Source organism: Oryctolagus cuniculus, chromosome 8, assembly GCF_051225735.1.
Source record: "Oryctolagus cuniculus isolate XC-2025 breed Fujian yellow rabbit chromosome 8, ASM5122573v1, whole genome shotgun sequence".
NCBI classification, from domain to species: Eukaryota; Metazoa; Chordata; class Mammalia; order Lagomorpha; family Leporidae; genus Oryctolagus; species Oryctolagus cuniculus.
The window spans coordinates 19,124,242-19,139,576 of NC_142874.1; the positions used below are offsets into that span (position 1 = coordinate 19,124,242).

Below are 15,335 nucleotides of genomic sequence, written 5' to 3' on the forward strand. Positions count from 1 at the left end.
CAACTCATCAATATTCTCTACTGTATTTTTCCAGATTTTTTTTTCTGTTTGCGTTTCAAATTTGGAAGTATCTATTGACCTATCCTTAAGGTCAGCTATTCTTTCTTCAGTTGTAGGCAATCTCGTTGGCAGCTTGCCAGAGGTACTCTTCATTTCTGTTACAATGTTTTCTATCTCTAGTATTCCTTTTTGTGTCTTCCATCTCTCTGCTTGCATTGTTGCTATGTTCTTGCATGCTGGCTACTTTATCCACTAGAGCGCTTGGCAAATTAATCATAGTTTAAAAAGTTCCTGCCATATAACTGAGCCTGGCTATTACTCTTCAAACCGTTTTTGAGTTTTAATACAACTTTCAGCTTTTTGCTTAACGCTTGACAAAATGCATTGACAAAAAAAAATCTGCTATAAATAGGATGTCAGTTATGTGTTGGCAAGATGGGGAAAGAACTTGCATTGTCAGGTATATGATTAAATCTCATTTTCAGTGTCTCTGTGCCTCTTGCATGTCGACTCACAGGTCAGTTCCCTGAATCTTTAGGTGGGATAGGAGAGCTTGTTTCCCAAACCTAAGGTCAGTTAGGCTCTGAAAAATCCCCAAGTTAGACCTTGGTGAAAATGGTTTCCCTTGAAGGCAAACTTTGTTAGGTGCAGAGTGCTCATGCCTATTTCAAATGGTTACATGCCATTGCCCCAGTCAAATCATCAAGTCATCCCCTACTTGGCTACCTTACTTAGGCAGTGGCACATTACATGCTCAATCATCCAGGCTGAATCCTTTTTCATTCATGCATTAATTCACTCAATTCTTTTTGGATTCCTGATGTGTCAGATTCTTGGGATATAGTGATAAATATACTGAAATTATAACTTTCTCATTAAAGCTTATTGTCTATTAGGAAAGGCAATATTTATCAAGGATGAGCATTATTTAAATTAAATTACAGTGCTATGTTATGTGTTATCCAGAAATACTAACAGGAACACTTAGCTAGGGATAACTTTTTCTGGAGTTGGAAATGTCCACTTTAATTGGAGGGTGAGTTGTGTCTATCCAGGTGAGAGTTATGGGTGGGTGCCAAAGAGAAGCAAAACTATGGCACGTTAGAAAGAGAAAAGTAGCTCCTTATGGTGGGATAAAGTGTAGGAAAACAGGACTGGGGTGAAAGAAATAAGAAAGCCTAGATGATAAATGATGCAGGAGAGGGGCCTATCCAGTTTGTGGGCCATATAAGATCTGCAAAGTCATTTGATCTGACCCTGTTAGGGCAACTCTAGGCAGGGCTTGAAATTGAATAAATCTATAGCAAGCTTCTATTTTTTTTTTCTCAGAGGAAAGCTGTATTTAATGGGAAAAACTAAAGGAGATGGCAAAATCATATAATTACCTAAACAAATTACCTCCTTGAGAAGTGGTTTTCTAGGAGCTTTATATAAAGTGTTAGCAAATTGTCTAGAAAATAGAAAATGAGGAGCTGGATGACATTTCTTGCTTACAATATATGTATTTATACATTGTCTGTTGCAGGCTAATTTTCAAGTTGATAGTTTTGTATGGCCTGAGAATGATGCTATAAATATCCAAATGATCCCTGGCAGAAAAAAGGTTCCCCATCCTCCCTATCATGTAAATTATATTGAGATCCTCCAAATTGAAGTGGGAAACCATTGAAGGATCTGGAGTAAATGAGTATTATGATCAGATGTCTTAAGAGTGATCAATCTGATTTAAGAGTAAGCTGTAGACTGAAGCATGGAAATTTTAAAAGCAAGAAGAGCATCCATAAAGACTCCCCAGTAATCACTGCAAGAAATAATGAACATGAAAAGTGTATGGACTTTCTTATTGGAGAAGAGAACACAAATCCTACACGTCTTAAGGATCTAGACTCAAACTTAGATATGAAGTCCTGGTAAGAATTCTGTGTGGGCCAACTGTGAAACCTACCAGATGCAATAGAGTAAAAGTTTGCAAATTGAACCACTTTATTATCTAACATCAGGTTTACAGATTGACCTCTAAACAGCACATAATGGAACAGGCCAGAGTTGCATGCAATGATTTTGAAAGCCAAATCGACATTCAAACCACAGTCCACAAAGTGAGTCAGGGTATAGATTCTGACCCTAACATGTTGTCTAGTTGCTAAAGAGGGAGATTTAAATAAGAACTGGAATTTCACTACTTAACACTCACAATGCCCAAGATACAACCCACCAATATTCAACTTAGTAAGAACCAGGAAAAAAAATCTGAATTTGAATAAGAAAGTAAAAATTTTTAAAACATCCAAACTAAAATAACCCATTAGAATTATCTCCTAAGTATTCTAAGGCAAATATAAAAATGCTCCAACAATTACAAATGCTCAGAACAAATGAAAATTGGAATTTTCAAGCAAATGATTAGAAGAAATAAAAGAAATACACATAGACAGATTTCTTATTACTCAAAAGACAGAAAGTAACAAATGCTGGAAATGATGTGGAGAAAGGGGAACTCTCATACACCGTGGGTGGGAATGTAAATTAGTGCAGCCACGGTGGAAAACAGTGTGGAAATTTCTTTGAAAACTAGAAAGACAATTGCCATATGATCCAGCAAAACCACAACTAGATGAAGACATGAACACATTGTATATACAAAAAAAATTGCATCACCATATTTATAGCAGCATTGTTCACTATAGCCAAAATAAGGAATCAATCAAAGTGTCCATCATCAGATGAATGGATAAAGAAAATGTGGCATAAATAATGGGATATTACTCAGTTACAAAAAGAATGAAATTGTGCATTTTTGCATCAAAATGGTTGCAATGGGAGGACATATTGTTGAGTGAAATAAGCTGGAAACAAAGATGAATAATGCAAGTTTGTCATTGTATGTGCAAACTAAACCTAAAAAAAAAAAGCAAAAACAGAAAGAAATGTCTGTGTGTACCAGTATTCTTGCAAATATAGTTTTACCAAACATTGTTTCATATTTTGTCAAACTGGACCAATCCAGTTGAAAAATGGGCAAAGAACTTCAAAAGACAGTTCTCAAAAGAGGAAATACAAATGGTCAACAAATATATGAAAAAATGCTCACTATCACAATCACTAGCCATCAGGGAATGCAAATCAAAACCACAATGAGATATCACCTCACCCTGGTCAGAGTGGCTGAACTGCAAAAGACAGTAACAAATGCCAGTGAGGGTGTAGAGAAAGAGGAGCACTTACGCTGTTGGTGAGAATGCAAATTAATTCAGCCATTGTGGAAAACAGTTTGGAGATTTCTTAAAAAAAAAAAAAAAAAGAAAAAACTGCAAGTAGAGTTGTCATATGATCCAGTACTCCCACAACTGGGTATATACCCAGAAGACATGAACACACTATACACACCTGTGCCACCATGTTCACAGCAACAGTACAGGTTTCCCACATGGTGGCAGAAATGGAAGCACTTGGACCATCATCTGCTGCTTCCCGGGCACACACTGGCAGGAATGCTTGATCAGAAGCAAAGCAGCCTGGACTCACACCCAGTACTCTGATGTGGGATGCGGTGCCTGAAGTGGGGACTTTAAGCAGCTGTGCCACATGCCCGTCTCCAGAGAGTCATTCCTACCTTAGGAACCTAAGTCCCAGAAAGTGATCAAGTCTAAATAGTCCTGAATTCACCCATAGTGAAGTAGATTGTACAGATTAATGGCTGCTAAAGGATCCCCCTTCTTGCAATATTGATGGAATGATTTCACAATGGTTTGTGCAATGCCCACTTCTCACACTGTGGCTTGGGATGGAAGCGTTGACTATAATTGGGGTTGATGCATTTCCTTTGTGAGACAAGATGAGGTGCTTCCTGGCAGAAAGTACATGAATTCCTGCCCATTGGCTCAGTAAGCTGTCCACTGTGCAGGAAGAGACCCTTAATATACAGAGTTACTGCAAAGAACATAAATGAGAAATCTTAAAAAAAAAAAAAAGGTAAGAAAACTCGGATTTGTGGTTGAAGGTACAACCTTGAAAACCCCAGCGATGGCACCTTTTCCTAACCCTGAAAGTCTGAGATTAAATTGCATATGTGCCTAATGGAAATTTTATGTTGTTAATAGGATTAAGGATAAAAGCCTTGGAATGGGGAGCTATTCTTGCATACCCCAGTGAGCCCAGTCTAAACATTTGGCTTCTAAAAGGAGAAAGGACAGGCAGAAGGGCTGGACAAGGAGGTGTGACAGGATTCTCTTACTATCTGTTGCATCCTTTGGAGATAAGAAAGGGGGCCATGATCCAAGGACTTCAGTGCCCTCTAGAAGCTGGGGACAGATATCTACTCACAGCCAGCAAGAAAGCAGAGACCTTGATCACAAGGGAGTGAATTCAGACAAAACCTCAACAAGCAGGAAACAAGTGGACTTGTGGAGCCTCCAGAATAGCCCAGGCCCTGGAGACCCTTGATTTTAGCTTGGCAGACTTCTGATCTACAGAGCAGCAAAATCTAACTGTGTGCTGCCTCGAGTCACAAAGGCTGCAGACAGCTGTTCTTTTGGCTACAGAAAATGAATGCACAGGAAGGCAGTTTAATGGGGGTGGAGAAGATACAATGTTGGAAAGCAGTCTGCAAAAGAGTTCCTGTTATGTAAAGATAATAATCTTTCTCGTGCATCAACCTGGCCTTTTCGCAGTGAGAATTGACTCTAGAATCAGGGTTATGCCGAAGGTAAGACGAGAGGATACTTACAGTGGAGGTTTAGCATATTTTTTTTTTGACAGGCAGAGTGGACAGTGAGACAGAGAGACAGAGAGAAAGGTCTTCCTTTACTGTTGGTTCACCCACTAGGGGCCGCTGTGGCCGGCGCGCTGCGGCCAATGTACCACACTGATCCGAAGCCAGGAGCCAGGTGCTTCTCCTGGTCTCCCATGGGGTGCAGGCCCCAAGCACTTGGGCCATCCTCCACTGCACTCCCGGGCCACAGCAGAGAGCTGGCCTGGAAGAGGGGCAACCGGGACAGAATCTGGTGCCCCAACCGAGACTAGAACCCGGTGTGCCGGCGCCGCAGGTGGAGGATTAGCCTAGTGAGCCGCGGCGCCGGCCTAGCATATTTCACTGGCTTCATGGTGCCCTTCATTTCATGGAAGTCAAGAAAAATCCGGATCAATGCAAGATGTGTGATAAAGGATTTCATCTGATTTTATGGGTAACACAATTAAGACATTCTCTAATATCCACTACCAAACTACATTTTCGAACTTTGAGCAGCAGAGTTTGTCTATGTTAGCAGGAAGTGGGATGAGGGAGAAGATATGAAGAAGAAAAATAGAACTTGCATTGTTTTTTAAATGCTTTGCTTCAAGAGACCCTGACATGGGGCTGGCATTGTGGCACAGTGGGTTAGGCTACCACTTGTAATGCCAATACCCCATATGGGTGCCAGTTCAGGTCCTAATTATGCCATTTCTGATCCAGCTCTCTGCCAATGAACCTGGGAAGGCAGTGGAGGATGGCTCAAGAACTTGGGCCCAGGCTGCACATGTGGGAGACTCAGATGGATTTCTCAGCTACTGGCTTCAGCTTGAACCAGCCCTGATCTAGCCATTTGCAGAATGAACCAGCAGGTGGAAGATTCTCTCTCTCTCTCTCTCTCTCTGTGTGTGTGTCCCCATCACTCTTTATAAGTCTGACTTTTATTTATTATTTGAAAGGCAGAGTGGCATGGTGGGGTGGGGGTTGAGGGAGACACAGAGAATCTTCCATCTTCATTCCACAAAGGTTCTGAATGTTACCGACTGGGTCACGCCAAGGCCAGGACTCTGGCACTCCCTCTGGGTTTTCACAGAAGTGGCAGAGGCTCAAGCTGTTGGGTCATCTTTTGCTGCTTTCCCAGACTCATTAGCAGAGAGCTGGATCTGAAGCAGAACAGATGGGACTTGAACGGACATTTTGATGTCGGATGCATGTGTCAAGAGCAGCAATTTCACCTGCTGTGCCACAATGCTGTCTCCACCAGTTCTATTATTATTTTTCTTTGTATAAAAATAGACTGACAAATTTTGATGATACAAGATAAAGAGAAATATAGCAGTGTTGCTAAAGAAGTTTGAATTCCTTCTTGCTGACTTCATATTTGTCCTCCAAAATTAATTTTAAAAATTCATCAGGTGACTTTTCATCAGATTCTCCTTCATTTTGTAGAAAATAAAATTTGGGATTACCTTACTTGCAAAACCTGGTATGAATAAATTAATTTACATTCTCTCTCTCTCAATATTGATATCTGTAACTGTTCTTTTATATGGGGCCATAGAAATTTTAAAATCTTAGACAACAAACCACAGGAAGAACCCAGGAATACATTCCATTTTTATGAGTAAACTAAAGGCAATTATGAGGACAGAGGTAGGAAATGAGAAGTTAAAGGTTTCCACCATAGGCAATTTTTCAAGCATATTTCTAGAGAACTATTGTAAATGAAAAGTGAGACTCTAGAAACTGGTTAGCATAAAAGGTGTTAGCATGGAGTGTTCAGGAAAAAGCAGCATTGGCCAGGGGCCTTCTGGAAATGTGAATTCTCTCAAGCTCCCACCTAAATCTGCTGAGTCAGAAACTCTGGGCACAGGGTGTCAGTAGGTCCTGCAGGTGGTTCTGATAGACTCCCTGATTTAAACGGGCAGGCCCCTGTCACCTTTGAGGAGTCTTCAGGACGTGCTTTGCCCACGGTGAAGAGAGTGGTGTTCTCATCGCCCTGAATTTTTTGGTTTGTTTTGAACATACTATGTAACTGGGTGCATTTATGTTTTAGTCCAGCAAAATCATCTGGTTTCATTTAAAATTTTTATTTACTTGGGGGGGGGAGATAAACAGAGGGAGAGAAAGAAAGAGAAAGAGAGAGGGGGAGAGAGAGAGAGAGAGAGATCCCATCTGCTGGCTCACTCTCTAAATGCCTGGAATAATTGGGCTGAAGCCGGAGTGGGGAACTCGCTCAATCCATGTCTCCCACATGAATGGCACTGCATTCCTCCTATTTGAATACATCTCACGTAAATACTTTGCATTTATTTACACAGAATTTATATACCTTTGTTTGGTACTTAATTGCATATCTTTGTGTTGTTGCTTTCTGCTAGCATCTTTCAGAATCCCAAGTCAAACGAATATTTACAGAATTCATGCACTTAGGAAAAGGAAGAGAATAACTTAAGAAAAATATCCTTTTGACCCAGTAGGAATATTTCTGTGGCTGAAAATATATGCTAGAAGCATTTATTATTATGGATGTCTGGAGACATTCATACATGAATTTAATCCTCACTTCATGTATTAGGTATACTATCTACATTTTTCAAAGATTTGTTACCTAAATGAAACTAAAACAATATCACTTGTCCGTAGATTACCATGAGAGTTTAATGAAAAAATGCGAAGTACCTACAATGTTGCAATCCAAAAATATTACTTTATTATTGTTGTCATCATTGTTACTAATACTAAAATCCATGCTGTGTGACACAGTCTGTATGACTATTATGACTGTTAGTATACATATAGTCTTGTGTTCTTGATAATGGTGCACAAGATATTCTTTTTTTATTTTTTATTTTTTGACAGGCAGAGTGGACAGTGAGAGAGAGAGACAGAGAGAAAGGTCTTCCTTTGCTGTTGGTTCACCCTCCAATGGCCGCCGTGGCCGGCGCGCTGTGGCTGGTGCACCACGCTGATCCGATGGCGGGAGCCAGGTACTTATCCTGGTTTCCCGTGGGGTGCAGGGCCAAAGGACTTGGGCCATCCTCCACTGCACTCCCTGGCCACAGCAGAGAACTGGCCTGGAAGAGGGGCAACTGGGACAGAATCTGGCGCCCTGACCGGGACTAGAACCCGGTGTGCCGGCGCTGCAAGGCAGAGGATTAGCCTAGTGAGCCGCGGCGCCGGCCTAAGATATTCTAATATGCACTTAGTGCAACTTTTTCTAAATATTGAGGTTGTTCACTGGTAGGGAGGAAAAATTACTCAAGATACCATCAAAACTTTGTTAGCTTAATCTGAATTGTGTTAAAAGCAAGAGAAAGGATAAGAGAGAAAAAGGAAGAAAAATATAGGCAGACCACTGTGAGAAAGCTTAACTAAAAACCAAATTTACAAGATAGGACAGACAATAAAAGTAGTGGAGAAAAATAATGAAGTGATAAAGGCACTCAAATTTGTAGCTTTTGTGACTTTTAACATTAACATTAACTTTCTCATCCATCATCTCATTGATTTTCTTCCCAATTCAATGAATAGATACAAAAGAAAATGAAGGTAAGAGATTTGATCACAAACAGCTAGTGCTTGACCATAGAGATTCTAAATGTTTTTTAAATGGCGTTTACAGGTCAAGAAAGAAATGATTTCTTTTTCTCTCCATTTCGTGGAGATAAATCCAGGGCAAACTAGGAATAAATACCTGCTAATCACCTCAGACAACTTTTTCCCTTGTCCCCTTAATCTCAATATGCAGTTATCACATCTGATTGTGTCCTTTAAACTTATTTCTGCTCATTCCACCCATTATCATCACCCTTATTATTTCCATTTCTTTATTTTATTGTTTTTAAAAATATATTTATTTGAGAGACACAGAGAGAGTGAAAGAGAGATCAACAGCTAGACAGGGAACCCCCAACCGCGGGTTCACTCCCCAAATGCTCCCAGCGGCTGGGGCTGGGCTGATCTGAAGCTGGGATCCAAGAATTCAATTCAGTTCTCTCTTGTGGGTAACAGGAACAGGAGCCCAACAACTTGAGCTATCACCCCTGCCTCTGAGTGTCTGCTTTCACAGGGGTTGGAGAGGGGGCATTTAATCCAGGTGGGATTCAGCTGTTTTAAATGGCGTCTTGAGGGCTAGGACAAACACAGGCTCCCCATTGTGATTTTCATCTGGAGTAACTGTCAACACTTCCTAAGCAGGTTCAAGCCCCTCCAAAATATCTTCTTTATTCCCACTAGATTGGTCTTGCTGAACTGGCAAAGCAAGGGTACTATTTCTTCCATCAATCCTTGTCGCATTCTGTATGAAATGCAAACTCCTTGTCATGACACGTAAACCGATTCTTGATCACAAATCATTTTCTTATAGATTCCCCTGGCTCAAGTAACAGAGAATGAATTAAATGCCCTGGAGTAGCCTGTGTTCTAGAAACCATGTGCTTTACAGAAGCCATGTCCTCCCTTCTCCCACTAACTCTTCTGGGTCCTTCAAGACGCTGCTCAGCTGCAGCCTCAGCGCTCTTCTGCATCACCGCCGGGCCCAACAGAGTGTTCCACCATACTTGTAAGACAGAATCGGAGTCGTTATTTTTCATAGCTTTGTTTTCTAATGGGTTCATTCTTTCAACAAGTAGTTACTGAATGCTTGCTGTATTTTAAAATGCTCTCCCTTCTTCTGAGGCAGGCACACACCCATGAACCAGGGCACATTTTTACCTTACAAGTCTCATAACAGAAGGGAAAAGGGTTACCAGCAACTATTTCAATGGACTGTGTTACATGTCTGAAGGGAGATTCAGTGCCTGTCTGATTTTCCCTCAGAAAATGCGCTTACCTGGTAAAGTTCTTCTTGGTGGAATTTATCTTAGAACAAGAACTTTATCCTATAATTCTTTTTCAGTGCCAGTATCTGTATGTTAATGTCATGTATTGTGTGTCCATGGAGCTAATCAATGAATATGTATCATTTCCAAATACGACTTCCTGGAAAGATTATACCACTAATCTCAGTAATCTCTTGATTATTATCATTAGAATATCATTTTCAGATTATTTTAAAATTTAGATTCCAATTTGAAAGAATTTTCTTTGGTAGTTTCAGAGCAAAAAGAAATGGCAAGACCCCTTCCATATTTGAGGACTATAGTAAGGTCTCTGAGAACTTGAATTTGGTACAGTGATCCAACAGCCATGACCCTGCACTGCGCTTTCCCTGTCCTCTTTTGTGGTACTAGCTCTTGTCCTACCTCAGGCTCAGGTATTTGCTGATCCAGGTGCCAGGAGCACTCTTCCTCTAGATCGGAGACGGGCAACTTCCTCTTTTCCTTAGATCAACCTTCCATAAACATAGTGCCCTCATGTTTTCACTACTCTTTCTTTATTTCCATAAACCACCACCTTTTCCTTCCCATCAGTAACTCAAATTAAATGCTTATTGTTCACTTCATTTTTCTGCCACTTCAATATAAATTCCATGACTGCAGGGACTTTTTTGTAATGTTGAATTTTCATTGACTGGAGCTTGTGGCAAGTGCTGAATTACCATCTGTTGACTGTATTGTTGAAACTGTAGCTAGAGAGAAAGAGATGGCTGAGGATGAGGAATCTGGCAGATACTGAGGGACTGAGAAACAGAGGAAAACACAAGAAACATATAAAAGAATAAGCATGTTGTATTCTCGGGACAGGAAGGTGACATTTGGAATCATTGACATCGAATGAAGCATGATTGATGCATACAGTTGCCTTCTGCAAATACTGAGAGAATAATTAACACATGATTCAGGGTCAAGGCTGTGCTGCAGTGGGTGAAGCAGCCACCTGCGACAAGTGCAGGTTTGAGTCCCGGATGCTCTACTTCCAATCCGGTTCCCTGTTAATGCTCTGGGAATGTCATAGAAGATGAGCCCCTAGCACCCATGTGGGAGACCTGGATGGTGGTCCTGGCTTCTTGCTTTGGTGTGGCCCTATCTCACCAGTTGCAGCCAAATTGGGCAGTAAACCAGCAGATGGAAGATTTTCTCTCTCTCCTTCTCGTTGTAACTCTGCCTTTCATATAAATAAATAAATCAGACTTTAAAAAGCAAGCTCTGCTGTATATAATGAGGTTGTTTTCTCTCCACTTATACTGATTCTCCTTGGTACTAGACCAACAGAGTGTTGTAAATGTCTATTTTTTTTTACTTCTTTTTGTTTTATTTAAGCATCTCAATTCCACAATCCTATCATTTTATTGCTATTCATATTTTGCAAACATTCATTTTTTATTCTTATAATTCTTTTTAAATAATTCAAATCTTTCGTACTGATTTTAAGGTATAGGCCATGGGAATTTTTTTTATAATTCTTTGATCAGGATTTGACACCAAACATTCATGGAATTTAAATGCATGCCCATTATTTAGACAGAAGATGCCCTTGAATACTGAGCCATTATGAAACTTGGACTTGCAGATGAAACGAAGTTTGTTATGCTGCTGAGTCCAGTGAATCACATTGGATCATTAAACACAATATTCAAAATACAGTAAAACAAGAGTTGGTGATGGAAGAACAAACTGTTTGTTCTCATAAACGTGAATGTTTTTCCCTGTGTTAGAAAGCTAACTTTATGCCTTGCATTATTCTCTAAATGCAAAGGTTGGTGCAGGTATTTCATTCTTCATACAGAATTTAGCCTGTTTCTTGAGCTGAAAATCATAATCATGTCTTCTCTCCCTTAACATGCCCAGATTAACACATGATGTTTAATTTTGTTTTCAAAAAGCTGAGACAGGAAAATGAATATTTGAATTTGGCAAAACTCAACAAATTTTCCAACTTCAGTTCTGTTTCTGAAGAGAGCTTTCACTTTTCCACAGTCCGATGGATTTGACTGCAAGGATTACTTGTCATATCCCCTCTGTGTTTATCAGTGACTAAAACCAATAGAGGAGAGGCTGTTAATGTCCCTCTCCTTATCTTCCTGCCAACCACCCATGAAAAGCATCCGTTAGGGACGTCACGTAGGAAAGCTTTGTCACTTTTCTGTGACTTGTAACTGAAGGCACATAGCCTCTGGGAAGACTTGTATTTAGTTCTGTTTGCTAAAATTTTCAGAGGAAAAGGTTATCATATTAGAAAATTTAACCTAATAACCTAATTAATATTATCCAAATAAAGTATACATTTTTATGAAAGGGGTGGCTTTTTGGTGTCATCTTTTCACCATAACAGCAACATTATAAATTTCTAAGTCAAATGAGCAGGACCTGTTTTTCTCTTTGTCTTACATTAGGTTTGCACATAAAGAATAAATTAGAGGCAGGTGTTGTGCCGTGGATTCAGCTGTTGCTTGGGACATCCGCATCTTCAGTTTGAGTGCCTGGTGAGAGTCTCTGTTACTCTGTTTCACATCCAGCTCCCTGCTAATGCACCTGGGAAGCAGAAGGTGATGGCTCAAGTACTTCAATCCCTGCCACCAATGGGGGAGACTGGGATGGAGTTTTTGGCTCCTTGCATAAGCCTGAGTGAGCCCAGATGTTGCAGGAATTTGTGGAGTGAACTAGTCAATGGAAGATCTCTCTCTCTCTCTCTCTCTCTCTCTCTCTTTTTTTTGACAGGCAGAGTTAGACAGTGAGAGAGAGAGAGAGAGACAGAGGGAAAGGTCTTCCTTTACCATTGGTTCACCTTCCAATGGCCGCCAAGGCTGGCGCTCTGCAGCCGGTGTATTGCGCTGATCCAAAGCCAGGAGCCAGGTGCTTCTCCTGGTCTCCCATGTGGGTGCAGGGCCCAAGCACTTGGGCCACCCTCCACTGCACTCCCGGGCCATAGCAGAAAGCAGACCTGGAAGAGGGACAACCGGGACAAAATCCGCTCCCCGACTGGGACTAGAACCTAGTGTGCCGGCCTCAGGCAGAGGATTAGCCTAGTGAGCCGCGGTGCCGGCCCAGTTATCTGTTTTGGAATCATCATATCAATTCAAGATGAAAAGCAGAGGAAGAAATGAGTATTTCAGAAAATAGTTTCCCTGATCCTACATAAATCAAAGCAGATTTATGAATTGTAATGTTTTTGCATAGAAATATGTGAGTTCTATGCTCTCCAATGTTTGTCTTTTATTCCCCCGACATATCATTTTTTCTTTTCATTATTGCTAGTGATTGGGTGAGACTGTAAGGAATTCCTTACCTAAACAATTCTTTAAGCGTTTTTGGTTGCATAAAAACAAATTCTATAAGTACTTTTGATTCTGTAGATGTTGACACATTCAGCATTTAGTTTTTCCTTATTTTGTATCTATCATCTATCTATCATATCTATCCATCTATTAGCTAGCTAGCTATCATCTCTCTATGTACCATATATCTATCACATCTAGCCATCTATAATCTATATTGATCTATCATCTACCTAATGTATCATCTGTCTATCACTTCTATGTCTATCTTGATTTGGAAATATGAAGGTCAAGGATGCCAGGAGGCTTCAGGAGGAAAAAGTCCTCCAGACTGAACTTGAGGAAATCAGTAACCAATGAGAAGCACAGCAGAGGGGACAATCCAGGCTCCCACAGTTAGGGAAACTTGCTTTCCGATGTTCCCTTAGAGCTTTCCTAGCACTTGCATTTGAGCTGTATTGGCCGTGCCTCTGTTTCATGTATTCTTATATTGAAGAGGAAAAGCTCTGTGTTGAAAACCTCAATGCATTTCCCAGTCTATCAAAATTAATTGAATGTGGCTAATGAATACCAATACATTGGCGTCATTGTACATGTTCCAGTGGACAAAGAAAATATTTTAGAAACTTCAATATCACTTGACAAGAAATCTGTTTAAATGAAAACGTTGCTAGCACACAGTGGTATAAGAAATATGCTGTTTTCCTTGATTAAGTACACCCACAGTCTTTCATAGAATACCCACAGGAAGCCCAGAAACATAATGGGAAAAGTGCAAAATCTATCGAGTGCTTTATTGGCTCTTTTATTCTCTGAATAGTGGTGGATATAAATACTCTCCTTGGCCTTAGGGCTGCTTTAAAAAATGCTTGTCTATATTAACTCAGATTGGGGGAAAAAGCATCAGTGACTGCATTAAGCTTCCACAGGCAGAGATTGAAAAATGGTGCAATAATATTCTAAGGAGTTGGTTGAGATCAGAGCTGTTAAGGGAGTGACAGGTGGTGCACACATACACAGGCCCCGACTCACTGAATTCTCTGCAGCACTTACTCCGCCTACACTGATAACTGCAGCCGTCACATCACATCGGACAGTCCTTCTGCTTCTGATCTGTGGTTGCTGTTAAGAATGCATCATTTTTAGAACCTTTCGAAGAAGTAAAAATGATTAATTTGTACCCTTTCCAGATTTTAAGTGCTATAATAACTGCTGTACCATTGGTGGAAGCATAATTTGTTCATATACCTTAAGCTTATCGGCCATGCCATCCTTTGTGTGCCTGTGTCTCCTCTGCAGATTCAGCTGCCCTCCGAGAGCGGCGAAGCTGGCTGTTCCATCTGTGTCCATAGCACTCAGCCCATGGGAAATACAGTATTTGATACATGAAGAAAAAGTAGGACCTTATCAGTGATAAAAATAAATATCTTTACTGGAATTTTAGCAGGAAAACATCCTGTGACTGTGTCCTTGTCTTCAGGTATTTCAGAACCCAGTGAGGTTTCACACTGAATTTCTGAGGACACAACCCTATTTGCACATACTTCCCAAGCCCTGAGCTGCTGGAATTGCAGTTTCAAAGTGGGTGAAGTGAGAGGTGGTGGAGCAGGTCAGGTTGGGACAGGTGTCACCTACCAGAAAAATGGATGTAAGAGCCTTACAAAACTATTTTCAGGTTTACAGAATATTTTTGGGAATATAAGAGAAAAAAGGAGGTGGGGCACATTGGTGTGCAGCAGGTTAAACTGCCGCCAATGATTGCTGTATTCTACATCGGAGTGTCAGTTGTAGCTCTGGCTGCCCTGCTTCCAATCCAGGTTCTTGCTAATACACCTGGGAAGGCAGCAGGAGATGGCCCAAGAACTTGATCCCTTGCAGCCAATGTGAAAGACCTGGATGGAGTTCCTGCTCCTGGCTTTGACCTGGCCCAGCCCTGGATGTTGTGGCTATTTAGGGAATGGACCAGTGCATGGAAGAGAGAGAGAGAGATGTGTTTTTTCAGTGTGATTCGTGTATTACAAACAATGAGTTGAACAGGAATTGTACAGAATTGAATGATCCCCAAAAGGCCCAGCAGATTGAACTGCTGGGCCATTTTCATTGGAAAGAGCTCCCTCTAGGGAAAAAAAAATCAGTTTCCTGGAAAATTATGAGTGCATCCTAGACAGACTTCTTGCTTACTCCAAAATTAAATTGCTCTCTGGAGTTTGTGTACCTTCCAAGACAATTATGTCAGTGCTGGGTCCAAGGGGCAGAAAGAGCTGTTAATCCTACCCCACTCCTCCCTCCATGTCACCCACCACACTCTCCCTCCCTATGGATCCTGTCAGGTTGATGCAGTGATGGGCTGGGTGGTTGTCCTTAGGATTAGGGATTGGCAGATGATGCCGAGACATTTTTGTCACCACGTCTTTCAAATGGGCGTTTTCTTTTTTCTTTTTTTCAGAG

General features: G+C 40.9%; 1 long non-coding RNA gene across 2 annotated transcripts in view; it reads left to right on the top strand.

The window, feature by feature from the left end:
• Positions 1 to 14,320, top strand: part of LOC149124870 (uncharacterized) — a 43,800-nt gene extending 29,480 nt beyond the window's left edge. For both annotated transcript variants that reach the window (XR_016212519.1, XR_016212518.1), the window contains 2 exons: positions 12,006 to 12,095; positions 14,187 to 14,320. This is a non-coding gene — a long non-coding RNA (uncharacterized LOC149124870). The remainder of the gene's footprint in view (positions 1 to 12,005; positions 12,096 to 14,186) is intronic.
• Positions 14,321 to 15,335: the final 1,015 nt, after the last annotated feature.